Source organism: Dromaius novaehollandiae, chromosome W (genome assembly GCF_036370855.1).
Source record: "Dromaius novaehollandiae isolate bDroNov1 chromosome W, bDroNov1.hap1, whole genome shotgun sequence".
In the NCBI taxonomy this organism is placed as follows: domain Eukaryota; kingdom Metazoa; phylum Chordata; class Aves; order Casuariiformes; family Dromaiidae; genus Dromaius; species Dromaius novaehollandiae.
This window is the reverse complement of record NC_088130.1, coordinates 28,112,427-28,132,671: the sequence shown is the minus strand read 5'-3', so window position 1 is coordinate 28,132,671 and position 20,245 is coordinate 28,112,427. Positions and strand designations below refer to the sequence as shown.

The 20,245-nt window shown below is 39.4% G+C and overlaps 2 long non-coding RNA genes across 14 annotated transcripts in view; one reads left to right on the top strand and one right to left on the bottom strand.

Moving 5' to 3' along the window:
* The window catches only part of LOC112985812 (uncharacterized), a 152,641-nt gene that overhangs the window by 45,895 nt on the left and 86,501 nt on the right, over nucleotides 1–20,245 (bottom strand). For 7 of the 13 annotated variants that reach the window (XR_003259838.2, XR_010385729.1, XR_010385730.1 and 4 more), the window contains 3 exons: nucleotides 17,697–17,798; nucleotides 8,752–8,826; nucleotides 6,854–6,995 (listed from right to left, as the gene is read on the bottom strand). The exons of 1 other annotated variant lie outside the window; for it this stretch is intronic. This is a non-coding gene — a long non-coding RNA (uncharacterized LOC112985812). The remainder of the gene's footprint in view (nucleotides 1–6,853; nucleotides 6,996–8,751; nucleotides 8,827–17,696; nucleotides 17,799–20,245) is intronic. 5 more of the 13 variants (XR_010385732.1, XR_010385738.1, XR_010385733.1 and 2 more) reach the window with 3 other exon arrangements.
* On the top strand, nucleotides 5,612–17,762 carry LOC112985813 (uncharacterized). Its single transcript, XR_003259839.2, has 2 exons — nucleotides 5,612–5,884; nucleotides 17,665–17,762. It is a non-coding gene; the product is annotated as an uncharacterized LOC112985813 (long non-coding RNA).

The following is a 20,245-nucleotide window of genomic DNA, read 5'->3' as shown; positions in this document are numbered from 1 at the left end:
TTTAACAATGCATACACTACAGTTCTCCTGTTCTGTCACATACATCAACTTATTTACACATTTTGGATAAGATTGTGTTTTCAATTACAGCTAATAAAAATTGTCAGGAATCCAACTGGCAGCAGAAGCAGACCCTAAGACCTGCTGCTACTACTCTTTACTCAGAAGTTACTCAGTGTTATTAAAGAGATCTTAGCATCATAGTTCATCCTCTCTATTCTACTCTACCCTATCACATCCATGCTCCTTTAACAAAATCATGTCATCTACTCTCATACTCAACTGTGTCCCAGCTGGCCTCCATTCCCAGCAGTTTACTTTATAAAGGTCCCACCACACTGTGCAAAAGAGAGGAGAACATTTCCATGGCCTTTTGCCATTTCCCAAATACTCTTGGCTATGAATGAGAACCTCTGTACTTTCACAGAGGACTTCACCTTTGCACATCTCTCCATTGCATCTCTTGGCTTTCTTTGCTTACTATGGCATCCAACCACACTTCAAAGAAACCAGTGCTTATTAGCATCCCTCCGTATGTACCAAATACTATAGCCTATAGCTGATAGAAGAATACCGTCTATGTTGGGAAAGGACCAAAGTAAACCACAGAGTATAGAAGCATTTAAAGTTGTGGGTTTATTTTGTTTTTATTTTTAAAGACTTTCCACCTTTTGTTTTCCTTCAAAATTCAAGTTTTCATTGAGACGCCCTGTTTAGGCTCTTGTGGCTAGAGTCCATTACATTAGACATGGTACAACACCAGCTCTAGACATTAACATAAGGCATCGAGGACTTTGAAAGAGAATGCAACAGATGGATGAAGCTTGCTGTAATGTCTTGTGCTTCTTATGTCTTGATATACTTGGCCTGATACAGCTAACTCATTGTATGGCTACCCATACACTTGGGTTGCTTCCTAGCTAAAGGGTTATTTCCTTACTACTTTTGGTAGGGCAGACAGAAAACAACCTTTCTCAAGTTCATTCATGTACTTTGTATTCATTCTTTAACTGGTTATTTTGTGTGACCTTGCCCAGTCCAAAAGAATTTCTGATGATGTTATCAGCTTGCTGATCTGTAAGAGCTCAAATCCATCTTTCTCCTAGATCAAAGATACAGCCTATGAACGTAAATGATCAGTTATAGTTTTGAGCATGCTTGAGATAAATTCACTCCAGAAAAGCTGCATAAAACACCCAAAAGTGCCTTTCCTCATCACCATCCTCAACTCTTCTACAAGCTGTTTTGACCACAGGCTGGGTATCAGGCACAAGCATTCTTTTTCCAGATTACCTAGCATGGTAAGCAAGAGCTACTCCCCAGGGGTTTTCAAGCCATCACTGTCATTACAGAACATGCAGACTTTGGTATTGATCCTGTCCCAAAGCTGTGCAGATACAAAGTGATCTTCCTGAGTGGATCTCTAGTCATCATGAGGACTTTGCAGGACAGCATATTTCAGCATCAGGCAAATTCACAGCAAGATAAGATTAGATCTTAAAAAAGAGCAGGGCCAGCAAATTCTCATCTTTGTTAGTATTGCTGAGCATGGTTATTACACACTCTTCTCAAAACCTTTGCTGCAAGCTAAGTTCAGTTGAGTGGCTGCAGAACTTTGTAACACTGAAGTGTTGCCTTTTCCCACCAATTAGCCCAAAGCTTTTGGTGGTACAGCATGAGATTACTAGAACAAATAGCATTAAAATTGCTGATAAAGTTTATTGAACATACAAATATAGAAGAGTTGAAGACAGTATGAGGGTTCTGAAGGAAGCAAGAACTTAAGATAATTTAATTCTCTCCTATTCCTCACCCACAGCTTTAAAGAAACAGAGACAGATCAGAGCCAAAGACTTTTTTGCTTGTGTGCCACATAGTACATAGAATAATGCTGCAGAGAGCAAACCATTGCCCAGGGCAACAGCGGGCATTTCTTTCAGGAGTTTCTCCAGTTTCCCTGGGTTATGCAGTCTCAGAATCACTGAGAGACCGCTTTCCTGGTCAGGCTCCCTGGGAGACACATGCCAAAAAGATGTCTCAAGGAAGTGCAGATGTACCTTGGAAGCGTAGCGCGAAGAATGAATGGTTTCTACCTGCAAAGCAGGAGGTATTTTTTCTTCAGCAAATCTGTTCCTTGGAGGTATATCCTTTATATCTGTCAGCACCAAACTTCTTCCTCAGCAGAATAACAAACAAAAAGACCCCAAAGCACTTTTCTCCACAGTGCTAGTCATCTGTACAGCTTCTATGAGTTGTTTGAGCTCCTCACTACCCTTTCACCTCCTGCACCATCAGAAATTTCCAGCAGAAGCTACTATTGCCTTTGGAGAACAGAATTCCCAAAGAGATAGGGAATGAGAAAAGGGAGGAGCAACCATCTGACATGGTTGCAAAACAAGAATAGAAGGCTGTTTTTATTTTTCAAGAGATGAAAATGCCTGCAACAGCCACTTATTCAGGCAATGCTTATCTACTTGTCTCCACTCTCTCTCTCCCCAGTTCCAACAGATACTAATACATTTTTCCTGCTCTTAACATTTATCGTTGGAGAAGGGAACATTTGATTATAAAATCATGGGAAGAAATGAATAAACATAATGCAATTCTGAAGGTGCCAGAAGTCTGAAGTACATCAGTAGGACTCCACATTCATTTTCCAATTTGGTTATGCTGCTAGGGTATTTCATCTCCTCTTTTCAGCATTACCAAGAGTAAAAAGAAGAGCAGAAGATTTAAGAGGGAATACTGACTGAGGGTCAGTTAATGAGGGAGGGAAAAATAACTATTAGCTGAAAGACAGACCTAGCCTAGGGGGTTTTCCCTTGACTGTTAACATTTTTTGCAATGCATAGATCTGCAGTCCTCCGTGAAAGTTACAAGCCAGACACTCAGAGGCACTTGAATAATGCTCTTCACACGTTATTCAAGGAGAGCAGGCAGTGTTTTGATATAGTTTGAGTAACTTCCTTACTTATGAGAACTTTCAACAAAAGCAATTTCCTTTGTAACTGTGATAGTAAGGATCTACTTCTGTTCCTCCTTCTCGCTAACACCTAAGGCTGGTCTCATTTCTGTTCCTGTTTCCCTCCAATTACCCTGATGTGCCCCAACAGATCTGCCTCTGCACTTCAGCACCATTACAGCAGCACAAGATGGAAGCAGCTTATGCACGCTGAATTTGACCGAACAGCAAACTCATGATTGAAACCCAGTGCAGGAGAGCAAAGATAGAAGGTTTGTGTAGGCCTATTGAGTTCCTTTCTCAAGGAACAAGTTCTGCTTTGTGCAGCAAAGCCCAGGCTCATGCCTCATGAGAGAATCTGTCTTTAGCACTTGGTGATAGCAGTCCCCATGCTGGGTTTCATCAGCTCAGCAAGAAACAGTCCCCAGCATCTGAGTACTTATATGTCTCTACAAACACTCTGGGGTACGGATTCACCCTCTGTGGAGATTAGCACTGGAGTTTCCCCATTTCAGTCTAAGAACCTCTCCTCCATCTAATCTTTTAACATCTTAAGCAAGATTAAGGTCACACTTTTATTTGTGAGTGAAGAAGCAGAAGGTGATGAGTAAAACAAAACACTTGCATTTTAGTCTGAGCTGAAACATTTTTTTAAGACTTGCTTATCACCCTCCTAGCAGAAATGTTGCCTCAATCCTGAAACCCTTACTTTCAAAAATCCACCCTAATTTCTGAAATCTTTCCCTATACTTGTTTGCATAGCTTCAGAATTAGATTTTGAAATATAAATGCAAGAGCCCTAGATAATAACCCATCATTTCAGGGTACTTCCTGCTCCCCTCCTTTAGAGGTATGAACATTAATGGCCTTTTCTGGGTTGGGACTTCTCCTGTGCTAGGAGGCTACCTACTTCATGAGCATGGCTCTCCACCTCTCTTGAAACTGTGTTTTCAGTATGGATGTCTACATAAAATGCATGAATAGCTCAGATAAAGGCAATTTCCGACACTCTTGGGATGCAGTCATCATTGTACAAACACCACATGTGATGTATTAGATTCAAGGTTTCCTGCATGACATCATCCTGAATCATCCTTTTAGACTAATGAATCAGAAAAAGTTTGAAGTCTTGCACTTAATTCAGAGAAGGGGAAGAAAGGAGAGATAAAGAAAAAGCCCAAGAGTTACAAATGAAAAATTCAGGCGAGCTAATGAACTAGAGGCAGTTCATCTTCCAACCACAGGAAAGATCAAAGTCTCACGTTTACTATAAACATGGGATACAATCTCACAAGGGCACCTTCTTGGTTACCTCTTTCAAAGCAAGCTAAACTATGCATGTAAATATTGGGCATGACAGAAGGGATCCAGACGTGATCGAAGCAGCACCAATCCCTGGCAAAACAAGGGGACTAATGCTGCACTTTCACGAACATGGTGCCTCCAGGCCTCAGGCTCCTGGCGCTGGACCAGAAGATGTCACTGCTGTGTGATGCACAGCCTTGCTCTGGTATAAACCAACTTTGGGAGGTCACATTGTCACAGGAAGATGAACTTTGTATAAGCAGCCTTCATGCTAATTTTACGTTGGCTGATGGAAGATGGACAAGCTTGTGTCTTGTCTGTTTTCTTTACCACATCCTTTGGCTAGTTCTACAGAAGTGCGATCACATGCCACGCGAGACACAGATGAGATCGGTATCACTGAGTGACTCAGTACTGCACTGATCTAGTTTTACAACTGTGGAAGCGGCAGCTGAATGCACCCAAGAGGTTTACAAGACAACGCACCTTCTACGCCTGAACAAATTCTGTTCTACATGTAGCATGTTAAAAGTTACTGGGAAGTAAACAATTCCATCCTCTTGATTAAGTATTTCTCTGCAGGTTTTTGTTTTGTACCTATACCAATTATTTGCATAAGTGTTAGTTAACACATGACTGCATTGTTTATGCAAACAGGAACCTGACATCAGCTCCACATCCTTAACATTTTTAAGGTCAGCATTTGCCAGGTACTCAGCACACGAACAGGCTCAAATGCTTTCCCCATACACCCTAAGCATTTAGCTGCCCAAGTCGAAGGTCAGCCCTGCCATGGTGCAGCCTTGGATCAGACTGCTGGGAAAACAGCCAGACTGTGGGGAAGAGCTGTGAGATGCATCAGCAAGCCCCTTACTAGGGGCTGGTGTGCTGGCCACAGGCTCCTCGGCTGTCCCTGGGCACGTTTCCCAGTACTACTCCGCTCTCCTCGTTCAGGGGCTGCAGGCCTGCGCCCTCATCGCGGAGGCCCGTCCTTGGCTCCGCTGCTGCTCCCCAGCAGTAGCACAGATCTGTTAATCTTCTGTTCTGTCCCAGCATGAACCAGTGCTGCTGGGTTTGTTTCAACTATTTTCAGCTTTTAGATCATGTCCTTCCCTTGCCCTTTTTAATCTATATTCCTGGAGCCTTAGGGGAGATTGTCATCTTCGTTACTAGAATTAAATAAATTAAGTAAACTCTAATTAAGTAAATTAGAATTTTGCACTACTTACAACACTAGAAGTAGACTTTGACAAGTTACTTGATGTCCCTAAATAGAAAAAACTAACAAAATAGACTCACATGAAAACTTTTCTCCCCCTTATTGGGCACTGAAAATCATCTAGAGACAAGCACGACCACATGCTTCCCAGTTCATTTTGTTCCTAAGTGGATACTGAACTCCTGGATTTCTCCTGCATCATGCTGAAAAATTTTAACAGTTTTCAAAGTCTGCACAGAGGACAACTTACCTTTGGATGTTATGACCCTTAGCACATCTTAAGTATAGATATCAAGACGGAAGATGGTACTCCTGAGAATCTGAAATGGCTGTGTTTCACCAATGCTGCAGCCTGGCAACGCGCACCATTCAAACTCCACAGCATCTTTCAGCATGAGGTAGGTCTCTTCACTTACAAATGAATATTTTGTGCTTCCAGTAATTTCTCACAATAATTAAACATTTTTTCTAACGTTTTATCATCTGTTATGTGATTATCGGCCATTTTGCTGCAACCAAATCACCTCTACCATTGACCTCGTCCTAAGGTACTTGGTAGCCTTAAGACTAGTCAGTACTTGAAGGAAGAGCCAAGGGCTGCACAGAGTGATACTAACTCTTTCATGTCATGCAAGAGCTGAGACTGCACCCCAGCACAACATACATCATCACTACAAATCCCAAGGTGTAGCATAAATAAGAGACCCTAGTCATTTGTGAAGGCTCTACCATACCGTCTAAACAGAGCACTGTTAACCTTAATCACCTAGAACATTGTTTTGCATCCTTTGTGCTCTTTAGTCAAGAAATTCTCTTAATCTTCTTTACTAAAAGCTGCTGTACATTTTCAGCACCCTAAGGTGGCTATATTGTAGTCATGACCAATTCCTACATACATAGATAAGTTTTTTCAGAATCTTTGTGAAATGTATCACATCTTATACTAAGTAGTTTAACTACCTTCTCCAAAGAGATTTAGCACAGCAGCGATTATAGCTCTGACTTGCTCACTGTGATGTAAAGCAGCATACAATTCAGTTACGCAAGTTTTTTTCTTGAACATTCCTACAAGCCAGTGTTTATTTTGCACTCATTTGGGAAGTTATTAAAGCTACTGGATATCTACAGAGTGCATTATCTTACGAGAAATGCATATGATATGTGTGATAGGATAGCATTTTTAGATTACAACCCAATGGAGTGAAGAGAGTTACCCTCCCCATCACTCCGTTTAGGAAGAAGGGTGGCCAAACGAATGACACAGGAAAGCTTTCCAGAACAGAAGACATTCTTCCTTTTTCTTTTGTTTGGCCTGTTACACAATATTATTCTAGCCCACATGGGAGTTTAAGTTCTTTTAGACTCACCGTAAAGACACACAGTAAGAAACAGCAGTGCTGAAGTTAGGACACAGCCTTTGAACGCTGGAATTGCATGGTTCGTCCTTGCTTTACGGCTCAGCAGTCATGCAGGGATTGTAAGAAGGTCCGAGAAAACTTCATCTTGACCCTTGCCAATAACAATATGACAAACATCAAAAATGTATCAGTACCCAAGATAAAAATGTAAACCTTTTTCCACTTACATCTGCAAAGGCAAGGAGACTTACGTTTTTTGAATCAACTTTTAGGCATCCCCTACACTTTAAACAAGTACTTATGATAGGAATAATGCATTTTGTAACAGTTAAGAAGTAATTTTTAAAAAAAAAAACTTTCACATTCAGAGGAAGCACTATCAAAGCTGTTAGAGAATTAACCTCAGTCAGCTGTATACTATACTTTATGTAATGATTATAAATACTAATTGAGACCACTCTATGTTACTATTTTTAGAACACCTCCTTCTTATTCCCTCCATCTCCTGCCCCTTCTCAGCACCCTCTTCTCTAAGCTTCAAGGTCCTCAACTCTCATCTGTATCATGCCTTCTGCAAGTTGGTTTTCAGATCACGAATCAAGGTCTTTAAAGCTGCTCCTTTATGCTCTGAGGGGTCATGCCTTCACGTTGGACACTTGCCCAATGTGACTCATATTGGCCGTAAGCTGCAGCCAGTTGCAGACACTTCCTCGTGTGGCAGCCGATTCCAAGTCACTCTCCCCTTTGCTGACTTTCTCCTCTGCCCCACACACCAGCTACTGCTTTCCCTCACACTGCCCAGCTGAAGGACAAATTAACTCAAATTTTACTTTGCTTGAAATTTGCTGTTTCAGGAGCGCTTATGTGCTCAAAACCACTTTTTTCCCCAGCCCTGCTGTATCATCTGGTTGAACTGATTACTTTGAGGCTGTACCTCCATAGCCACTGCCTACTTTACTCCTACATGTTCCCCCTCCCTGCCCCACACCACCCCACGCTACCACTTCGGGGACTTCACAGGTCTCAGGAAAGAGCTGTCTTGCAATTCAAAGTGCTCACCTAGATTCCAGGGGGTTTGGGGGGAAATAGTAGCTCTTATAGCCCTTTTCCCAAGATGTAAAGATTTCAACTCTTTTTTTTTTTTAGGGAGCTGATTTAAGAATTCACTTTGAGGGCTGCAGACAGGCCAAACTGGTGACCTTAGTCATGGCACAAAGTGCCCTAGTGACCCTGTATTTCCTTTGCTCACTCATCTAGCTTATGTCTCCTAAACCCAATTCCAGCCCCCAAAATCATCACGACATTCCATTGCAGAGCTCCAACATGCATCCCTAAAGACACAGGCTCAAATACCAATATTATTCCTTATCAAATCTCAACAATAGCTATATTTTTACTATAAAGAACACGTGAAGTGCTGCCCCTGCTTGGAATGCCTAAGATGGATTTATAAAGACTCTGTGCACTTTGCTTAATAAAGAGATGAATGAGACAATGCTGTAGAGAAACAGATCACTGCTGATACAGCAAAGAATTCATGTTGTCAATATTACTGCAGGAGATTTTTTTAAGGCTCTGTTTAAATCAGTAAGCTATAGGAAATGCTCACGAGCATCTCTGAAGATCCACAGGGTGGGTACTTCTGTTTAAATAAAGAGATGAAACTCAAATGAAACACACCAAAATTACTGAAAACCCTTCACCATGTAGAAACCTTGAGGAGAATGGACCATCCTAAAGTATTTTTTTTTCTATTTTTTTTCCCCCTTTTTTTCTTTTCCCTAAACAATAGCATTTTTTCCTCCCTCATGTAAAGACTACTGGAAGTTCTGGAGACAGGCAATCACTGAAGAAAATGTTTGGATAGCTATTTGATTTTTGTTAAATACATTAGTCAATTCACATACCTGCAGAAGTTGGGCAGGTAGAAAATTCTGAATTTCAAGTACTCTTACTTGGCTAGCTCTGGAAGACCTAACATGCTGAAACCAAAATGAGAAGAGAGAACGCTATAAAATAAGTGAAAAGCATATAGGCATGAAATTGTTTATACTTGCTACCCATAATAAGAACTCTTTTCTCAGTAAGGCAGGAGGAGGAAGATAGTGAAAAAGCCAGAAGAACCTGGGCAGTAAAGCAGCTAAAAGATTTATTGTAGCAGCAATGGTAAATTGCAAGTGCATGCATGTGCGAGGCCATATGGCAGCATAAAAGGAGTAGCACAATTTTGGTTTCCATATGGAGGAAATGAAGCTACAGACTCTCTCTAAGCAGCTTTACTGTGGTTGTATGTGAAATAAAGCATTTATCTTTAGAACACTCCCTAATAGGAAAACAGAGGCAAATTGGAGCAATTACGAAAAATATCCTATCCACACACACAAAAAAATTAGGAACCTAAAGGGACAGACTTGCAAAGAACTATGAGGAAAAGTTGGTCTAAGAAAAATGAAACAGAATTGCTAGCCTGGAAGTATGTATGCCTGGTTTAGATAACAAGGGAAGAAAGTCAGACATATTGCCAAAAAAACACATTCTTCTACCACTTTCCTTCCACTCTCCTCCAGAAAGTCCTACTGCACCATAATTGAGAAGCACCCCAGATTTCAGTCCTGCAGTATCATCCCCATGGCAGGTGCTACGGTGAAGAGCACAGCACAGGGCACTCGGGTAGGTAGGCAGAACAGGGAAAACACATAGGACTTGGCTTTGTCTCAACTGTCCCACAGGTGAGTCACATCCCCACGCCTGAGACATCCACTCCTCTGTATGCTTCCTCCATGCCCTCTCTTATTTGTGCAGGGTCTTAAATATATATCTCTTAAATATAGCTGCTACAAGCATCTTCCATCCAGCAGCTCAGGGTGGGGAATCTGTGCAAAACACACACGCACACACACCAAGGGATTCAGGGAATACCTTGTTACTCTTAATAATTCTGAAAAGCGGATTAGACTGTAGCTGACTTTTAGCTGTAAAGGGTTCCAGGCAAAACATGGCATGCTTCTGTGCATCTTTGGGAGAGGGGTTGGGGGGGTTTCCTTGTTTACTCTTATTCTTTAGACAGTGAAGGACAGGACTACAGGAGTGACAAGAGGTGGAATGAATATCAAGAGTCATGTAGTTGTATAACAGGAATGTGGGATCCTATGTTTGAAGACTTTAAATTAGGCTATACAAAGCCCTATATGTACACTAACAAAAAAACCCCTTGAACTGGCAGGTTAATAAACTAAATGACCTCAAAAGTCTTTCTTCTCCAGTTGTTGGGATCTTTTCTCAGGGACGTACTCCTTGGTGTGCTCAACACGCAGGCTATACCACAAGCTGGAAAATATCCGATAGCCTTAGCAAAACTTTGAAATGAAACAAACCTGTCACTACATAACCAGTATCCTGACGCTGTTTTGATGTGCTTCAGGTCACCAGCCAATTCAAAGAAATCCCTAAGAAGGGGAGAGGTCATCAGAGGAAAATTCAAACATCATGACCTTTTATGTTCCAAGTTTCAGGACAAAACAGCCAGAGCACTAATTATTTTATTAAAAAGTAAAATCCTGAGGCAAATGAATAAATTTGAAGCTTCAGTTATGTACGATGAAAAGAGAATAACTAGCTTATTAAAAATTAAGCCCCAATTAAAGTTGAGAGTCATACCCTCAACAGTCTTAATGGTAGGACCTGAGGCAAGATCATCAGCCCCGGAGTCAGCGGGTGAACCCAGCCCCGGAGTCAGCAAGGCCAATTTTTCACCCTGTTGAGCTGCCAGCACAACTTGCCTACCAAGCCTTGCTGTATTGAGGAAACCCTCAGCATTATGTTTCTGAGGTATTTTCTACTCAAGAACATTGCCCTGGGTGAATAACTATGCCACTCTCTTACTAAAAACCACAGTATCAATTAGCAGCATTTTGCCAGTCTGCCATTAGCACTCTACTTATACTTAATAGCACTTTGCAGCATAGCTTCTTCATCTTCTCTTCCTTCAAGATTGTATCACACCTGTAACTATTTTTGGAAAGCAAAAGCCAAAATCTTGCATCTACTACACTTCAGAACAATTTCCAGTACACACCCATGATTACTGGCATCTTATTACCTAAAGGAAAGCATGAACTCCACTGGCCTCCACTTTGCTCTCTCTCCTACCTCGAGCCTTGTTAGCTCAGCAGGCTGCATAGGCTAATGCAGGAGGCCACCTGCACTCCACTGCCTGGTAATACATGGCACATGGATGGCAGGGCCCATGCCTGCAATCTTAATGCCTCAAAATTTTCAGTCTTTCCTGTATACAGAGGGACTGCATTCAGTATTGTTTACATAGGAATGAAAAACCCACCTACTTCCAACTTGGACATAGATTAGACAAGATTAACTGGTGTAAAGCATGAGTGACAGACTTCTAAATACTTACAAGAATAACACAAGCTTTCTGTAGTTCAAAGACATCAGTTTGACTTAATTTGTTCAGAAGATCAAATGGATTCCCACACAAGAACTAGAAGTTTAAGCATGGGCATCTATCACTAGTTTCAATGCTCATTTTAATATTTACTTGGGAAAACACAGATTTTTTGGCCAATGTTTTTCAGCCACTTCTTTTACATTTTTTTCCATGAACCAGGGAGGAAGAGCAGGCTTTGGAATTTTTCATTAAACAACACTGGGCAGTCATCTACTCCACCAAGTAGATGTACTGCTCCTCTAATATCAAGTTCAACACTCCAGTTAAATTGACCCACTGTAGATAAATTCATCGTGCAGTACACTTGTGGTTTTAATTCTCCCTGGAAGATCCACTTAAATATGGCCAATGTGAATGACTTCAACTGGATGTCAACTGCCAGGGTTTAGTTCCTCTCCACACAAATTCAAACAGACCTTGAGAAGCAACAGCTGAGCCTTGAGCAGAGCAAGTCAGGGTTCCTAATTGATTTGCATTGCTAGCATCAGCACAGAGACAGGATGAAAATTCATCTCTCCACCACCACACACACTTTGTTCTTGAGGTTTTTAACAGGAGTCTAAATACCATTTTAAAATATCTAAAGATCTTAGTTCTCAGCTAGTCATGATAACAAACTAGACAAACATTAAGTAAACTAAACATTTGGAAAACTAAATCAGACACAAATTCAGGAAGCCGCATCTTCAAAAACAGTCATTTTTGTTGCGTGGCTACTGAACAGTAGTGAACAACTAGCTTAACATTTATAACATTTTGTATTTATTAATTCTCGCTGCCTTCCAATGTATAATGTAAGTAAGGAACCAATAAACTGAGGCACTCTAAACATAAGATTGAGGAAAGTCTTGATTGAAATAAATAAATGGAAAAGGAGTATTTCTTTTAAAGAGTTCTTACTAAAGAGAAACAAGGCCACCTTAAAGCCAAAGTTCTTCCTCTTCTTTAAGTCACACAGATCTCTCAAAGTAAGGTTCCAGGAAAGTGAAAGGGAATCTCAAGAAGCCTCAATTATTAGACGTTCTCTAAACAGAATTTTTCCCCTAGTCAGACATACAAGATTCTCCTGTCCTTAGGACACAAAGCCTCTCCTGTCCTTACCAGCACATATTATTTTGATAATCCTATAAACCGGAGTTAATAGCTAGGATAAAGCAAAGACTTTTCATTTTGCTGGCTATTAGGTCAGAGAAATTCAAATCTCCACTTAGGTTTGTATTTACTTGGTAAACCATAACCTTCTATTCAGACAAAACAGATTAATAAGTAAATATTTTCCCTCTCTAAAATTCAAAGTAACACAAAAATAAAAGGAACCCATTTTTCTATTGCTATTCTAGTATTATGACTTTAAATCAAGCTCTTAGCTGTCAAAATTTTACTGCCTAGGATACAAACAATAATTGAGTGTATCAAAAGAACAGTACTATAAAGCTAGTTTAGAATCAGAATACATTTCTTTCACCAACCTGAGAAAAAGAGCAAAATATTCCTCAAGACCTCAGAAGCATCCAACTCCAGCATAAGACAGACAGTGTGAAACCTGTGGAGGTTAATCGTGTTTAACCAGGTGACTGTTGTGTTGAGGAGCTCCATTAACCACAGCTGCTAGGAGTTAGGAGGTATTTTAAATAGCCACAACCCAATTAAGTTTCTGGAGCTCAAATTTGCAGCCTTTCACTGAGAAAGGGAAAAATATGTGGTCTGACTCTTACTCCAGTAAATAAAATTTTATTCTTATTTCCATAAGAAAGGAAAAATGTTTCCAATTTTGAACAGCATCATAACAGAGGCCCACACATAGCAGGAGAAAGTTTGAGGTCAGTTCTTGATCCAGAAGTCTGTACCATAATACAACTGAGCTGAATAATTTTCTATCTCCTTCTGTAAAAACATCTTTTGCACTTCGGGTGGGAAAACAAAGTACATTAAATATATTTTTTTGCCATTCACTCAAATAGAAGTATCCTTATACTTTGAGAGGATTATAGACATTCATGCATTGCTGAGAAGAAGCAGTTGCAGACTAGCCCTTGCATTTGGCACCAATTTTGCCTCACAGACCTGGGAAGGAGGATGGAACAAGAGGAATAAAGCAGTCTTGCCTCTAAGATTAATTAGCACATCCTCACCACTGCTGTTCACTCACACACAGATGTGTCTTGGTTCTTCCAGTCTCTTCTGGTTGCAAGAGATTACCAGTATACATAGGTGCTTGGCTGTCCTCCCTTTTACCAAAGAATATGCTTGCCAATAAGGCAGTGGCTACAAGAGGGCTATATATAATTAACATTGAGAAATTCCTGGCAGCTTATGCACCAGAGCACAGTACAGCAGGTGATACATGTACTTTCGGTGATACTACAGGCAAATAAAGTATGCAAATGTCCATGTAGAAACTGATAAAGACTTCATATCTGAAACATCTGAAAAACAATCCCTGATCTGATACTGCAAGTAAATTCCAAGAGTGTACTGTACATGCAGAAACTGAAATAAAACTGCACATTTTGTACTCAATTTCTAAAATGATTTTTGGAACACTCAACCAATAATTCACTGTAATTTTAAAAAGGTCTTGTGATTAATCCTATTACTGCATACTCAGCAAATTTAAAAAGCAATATTGCCAGCAATAGCCATGAAGTTAAATTCCGTTTTAAAGAAAATGAATGATTGTACAAAAGTGCTATCTTCATAATAAAACCTTTAAAAAACAACCTAATTTTAAAAAAAATTTAATGGAGAAAAATCACTACCATCCTTCACTTATCTCTTGGGAGGAGAAAAGAAGAACTAAAACAACAGCCAGATACTCACAAAGTCTTCTTTTTCAAAGACTTCCTTTTATATTATTCAAAAATATAATTTCATTTTAGCTATGCACTTGATGGGAGGACGTCCCTTAATGTATGCCTGCATCCTGCCAACTCATAGCTGGTAGCAGAGAGATATCATGCTCCACTCTGCTACTGCCTTGCAGGTGATACTCTGCAGTGCGAGCATGTTGCATGCTCCTGGTCTGAATGAGAAATGAGAGAAAGGCTACAGATTGTGCAATATCGTCCTTGATGATGTTACTGAATAGTTTCCATTAGACAGCTAGCATCTGCGGGACGTTTTGCCCTGGTTTTGCTTTAATTGTTCCCAATGGAGAAAGACTTCAAGGTATTTCAACCATGAATTATATTTGAAAGATTATATTTTTGACATGGGGACATGTCCCACTGTTCTTCGCAGAACTACTGGTCACTTGCTTTCAGCTGTCAGTCAAGGGAGGCTAAGAAGGCAGGGCTTCCTAACGTAGAAATTTTCCTTGAGAGAGATACGGTTCACAGTGTTTAACTTGTTCATTGAAGTTTCACTTGAATTTTGGATATCATTAAGTCTCACTGCACTCTTTTTCACCTCAAAGACAGTGAATTATTCTGTGTGCAGTGACTGCAGGTTGTCTCTCTTTCATCTTTTTTCCATTTCTTTCTCCCTCTCCCAGGCCAGAGATCCTGATGACTCCTGTCTGCTGCAAAATAAGTCCATCTTTCTTTCTTCAGTCCCCTTTTCTCTTTGAGGTGGCTTCCCAAAAGCTATGCCTTCCTTTGTAGGGGACATTCGAACCCACCACCAGCATCAGTGGGATTCCCAGGCTGCTGAACCAAGGCTCTCAGAGGCAGTGCTGCAAAGGCTGGGGGCAGTGGGATTCAGAAAGACAGAGAGCAGCAGCAGCTGTGGCAAGGCAGAGCTGTGCTGTAAAGGCGATGCAACACCTGGGCTTCGCATTGTGCAGGGCATCAAAAACATGCATGTAATTTTATTAAACCAAGTGCAAAAGTTTGATAAAAATATAAGCCATTTTGTTTTCCTTAGAAATGAAATGGAGCGGTTCCCTTTGCCTATAACTGTTACACTGATATCAAACCATGCTATTTGTATTTGTAATAGGGTGGATCTTAAGGTGAGGTCAGTCAGTGCAGTGCCCTTGACATCTACAGAGCAACATCAGTCTGCACTGGCTGACAATTCGGCCTTTCAGCCTCTTTGACCGGTTAGCCTCCTTCTACAGAGAGGACTGTGGAAGGGGCTTCTGGTGCTTAATTCCTTTTGGTCTCAAACACATTATGACCGGAAGGGACAGGAGCCACATAAACCTCTTTATATGATTAGGAAAGAGTGTCCGGACTCGCTTTGTTTCCTGCTGCTGCTAGAGGACTCTCGTACATTTCCACTGCTATTTCAGGATGCTGTACTTTCTTTTAGGTGCTCAGGTACCACTGCAACTGTGACTCTTTAAGCTTCTAGAGAGCATATGTTTTATCTTATAATTTGCTGCTTGATTCTATTCAACCCTGGTCACAACTTAACTGCTTTGTGAATTTTGTAGTAAATCTTTGTAACTGCAATACAAATAATTGGAACCTACCATCCCTACATTCTTTTCTAGATGTAGTTAGTGAGAATAAGAATGGTGAGAAAAGGAATAACACTTTATAATTTAATAATTTTCTCAGAGATCAAATAGGAATACTATTTCATCTTATCCAGTGACAACATGCAATATATTTATCTACAGAATATAGTTATCTGTTTTTAAATAAAGCTGTACCATAAAGAACAGCACATTAAATGTGCTTAACATGTTTGTTCATTATTACTTCAAAGGAATCATTCGGTTGAGTCAGTGCTGAGTCAAAGGCTAACTATTAACTGTAACAATATAAAAATATTCAAGCAGGTCATACAGATTATAACAATTATGGATTATAACAATTACATTTCTACAAAAGACAGAATATGATAATGGTGAATTCATATTTATCAGTAAATTATAGGCATTATCCAAGAAATGGGTCCAAGGCTTGGTTTGTCATGAAATTCTTAATGTTTTCTAATTAAATGGTCAGAACTTCAGTAATTCTTCATGTCCATTTTTTTGCTTTGGCATTAGAACATCACTGAGTAGGGTTTTGCGCGCTTGAGTTGAATGCTCAGAATATATTAAAACATACAAAACCTCTGCTACAACCCTACTATGCACTGTTGGTTGAGTACAGCTCACTAATGTCAAATGTTCTTTAAAAATGTAAAAAGCATTTTAGTGGAACATTTGTACCTTACATAACATACCTATCCACTTTGGAAGTAGTTCTTACCCACTTCTACTTTTATTAAGTATCCCAGATTGCATCACAGCATTATGCAGGAGCTTATTTGTGGATTGGATTATACTATGCTTAGCATAGTAAAACGCACGTGCAGAAAGAATCTCTGCCCTAAACAGTTTTTAAAAAGTAATTTTTTTTCACTGTTCTGATGGGCAAAGTTGCCAATTATTCCCTAGATCTATTCAGCTGAGAATTACTTAGACTGAGAGAATGGAGATGAAATTAGAACAGTATAGAGGAATTATTAGAATTACGATTAGAATAGAATTACGAGGTATTAGCTCAGCTGAAACGGAGAGAAGAGTACGACACATATACAGGGCAATTCCTGACATTTCATTACTTTGCATGGGGAACACGGTCCCAAAGGATACAGCAGAACTTCAAATCAAAACAAAACACAATGCTGGATAATGCATTGTGCAGAGTCAGGTGTGGAACAGGCTGAGAGGCAAAAGGGACACTCTAAGACTGTAGGCCATTTCCATCTCTAGAGTCTCTGGTTCTTTATTGTAATGCATTTTTATTCAGCAGCAAAAATAGGCAGTGCGCATTAACCAGTAAATTCAAAGTCTTGCTGTTACACACAGACACAGACAGGCTGTCAGGCTTCCACGGACTCTTTCCAAAAGAAAGATATCAACACTGTAGTGAAATTATAAGTGCTTAAATATGACTCACTCCACAACTAAAAGATGACACCAGAAAAGAGGCTCTAAACTGTATATAGTGATAAGTCATACAACTAACACGTTGCTTAAAGAAAGCTCAGGATTGCAGAGGCATAGTCTGAAGCTCTGAGACTGTACCCAAATGTCAAGAAATAATCTTTTCTTGGGACTGCCATATAGCTATTCTCTGGAAAGTAAGATGAGTATTCTCAGGACAAAACCTTTCACCAGGTATTTCTATTTAATTATGGTTGCCAGATGACAAACATCTTTAAATTAGTATTTGGAAATTAAAGATTGTCCTTGTTTATTGCTGAAACAATAGTCATATAACTACTAACTCAATAATACTGTCTATATTAGTCATGATTCTTGAGAGATCTCCATGTGTCTTTGACATAATAGGGACAACAGGCACATTTTTAAACTCCTTATTTCTGCAATGGAAGACATGCAAAAATTGAACAAAAAGTTCTGCTATTCCCAATCTTCTCTGTGAGGGATTAAAAATTCTATATTTTACAGATGGAGATTTTTAGACCTACGGGAACAACTACCTGCAGAGAGACTCCGCGGATAGGTCACAGTTTCCGATGGTCCAAGTGCAGTCCTGTGGTGATATCTATGGAGTTTATGTGCCAGGTTTGGAGTGTGAAAGACTGAGGAAATAAAAAAGAAATCATACTAATTATAGGAAACAATTATATTGCAGAGTGGCTTAAATACACCTCTAAAAATCTCAGGCCATTAAGCCTATATAGATACTTGCTGTGTATTCTATGCATTTAACAATTGCTGAAAATTCTCTTTGCCAATTAGGTGCAGATATATTTCATATCGTTTATAATGTGAAAACACAATGAACAAGGAAAAGACAAGAAAGGGGAGTTTCATGTTACAACTGCATAGTAGAAAAGCCAAGAGGATCATAAACTTTTTCTCTTTGCAGACTCCATAATTAATTTAGTTAGCTCTTCAAGCCACATTTTTAAATTTAACTACATACACGATGAAGTGGTACACCACACAAACTGTCATCTTTGCCAAGGCCTCCATCAACATTGGATGCCATCTGGCAATTTCATTAACATTAATAAGAACCATCAGTTTGGAAATACCCTAAAAGAGAGCCAATCAGCACACTCAGACACATTTATTATTGTAACCAAATGCAGTATTTATTAGTATTAGCAAATGTAATATTTATTTTACAAGAAAGGGAATTACAGTGAGCATGAAGTCATTAGATTGCATTAAAAATAGAAATGACAAATCTGGCATTTAACAACCTAAATATTAGTAATGTCTAGCTGGCATATTTTGGTTTGTCTGTTTTTAAAGGGGCCTTTAGCAAGACTTTAGCACAATTTTGGATTCAAAGCACTGGCCAGATTCAAAGCATTGGCCACTTTCAAGATGATCTGATAACCAGCTATAAATAAGGACAGCCATTTCTATTATCATTTTTAAGCTTTAGTCTAGGCTGGATCTACTCTTACTGGTGTCACTGAGAGCTGTGTCCAGTTTCATGTCCTACTAAAAAGGCTACTCTGTTTTGTAAAATGCTTGCTATTAGCTTTAGCTTCCAAAAGATTTGCAACTGTTTACCTAAGACTTCAGTTGATTAAATGAATTTCTAGTAATTTACAAACTTGTAAATCCCAGGGAAAGTTTTGTTTCGGGTCTCACCTATTGGTTTAAATCGCTTCCACATATTTTATTGGCTACTCAAGAAATATCAAAGGGACTATGATGTACTAGTTAACTAAGAGCTGGTAAAGCAAACAGTGCTGTTCAATAAGGAGGGTATTGTGCGGGGATGCCCACGTCCCCCCCCAGCTGCACGGGGGGCCAACTTCAGCAGCTTCTCCAGCTGTGGTTACTTTGCCCCAGTTTGCCCATGGAGGAAGCTACTTTTTTGCAAAGCCACTTTTGAGAACTGCTGATGAAAATATTATAGAAGAGACAAATTTTACATCAAGCTGCTACCAGTAGCATTCTTACTGCTCTGGAAATTGTCTCTGTTAGTGTTTATTCAGAACCAGCTCCTGCTACCCTTGTTAGCATAAGGGCATTTAATACAAAGCAGAGAACAGAACAAGATTTTTCCCTAATTAAATATTTACTACTAACATCTGTGACTGTGGTGTAGCTCCTGTTGTGTCTCTTTTTAAAGCCTATTTCAGCGAAATCACATCTTCACTTCAGATCTTTAAATTGGAGCCATCTTTGTACGGCTGTTGAAATAGCTATATAACTGAAAGCAAATGTCCACCTAGTTCTTGAAAATGGCTCCTTCAAATACAGAGGATTTAGGTTCAGAAGAATAAAGAGAATGTTCTCTCTATATGGAAACCAGACATTTGTTCTCTATTGGTTTTCCTGAAATAGAAATAAAACCTGTTTATATATTAGACTGAAAAATATATGCCTTGTTTCCTGGGTATGCATGAATGTTTACGATCAATATAAAATGAGTGATGAAATACATGAAGCACATAATTATTCACAGGAGTTCAGAAAGAGAAAAGGGTTTGATGATATGTATCTTCTATTCTCCAAAAAGCATACAAAATACTTTAGAATACTATTTTTTCTGTTTTAGATAAAAAACATGAAGTTAAAAAAAATAATCTACTCTATGCATTAAACTCTTATAGGCACTTTGTTTATTTTTACTACTTTTTAATATTTTCTTTTTACATTTATTTTCCATAGAAACCAGTCTCCATTTTCCTTTAATTTGTAATATAAACTGAACGTTATATATTCAGTGTAACTGAACATTAATAGGGTCCTTTCAAAGTAAAACAGATCTTCGTTACTTGTCATTAAAGACGATGTTCCCATAAAAGATGGTGGCTATGCGAAGATTTGAAAATGAAGGGTGATTTATTATCTAACCCTGCAAAATGTTGATTGTACACAAAAAGACTGAAACAAAAATTCATAGCCCATTATGGATATCAGATTAACCAGGTACCTCTTAGCACCTTTTTGCATGAAGAATCTTTTCAGTCAGTTCTTCATAATCCCGTTATGGGACCAAAATAAACTTTTTGAACCATTATGGGACAAAATCCGTATCTCCTGCTGCTTCTTTTCC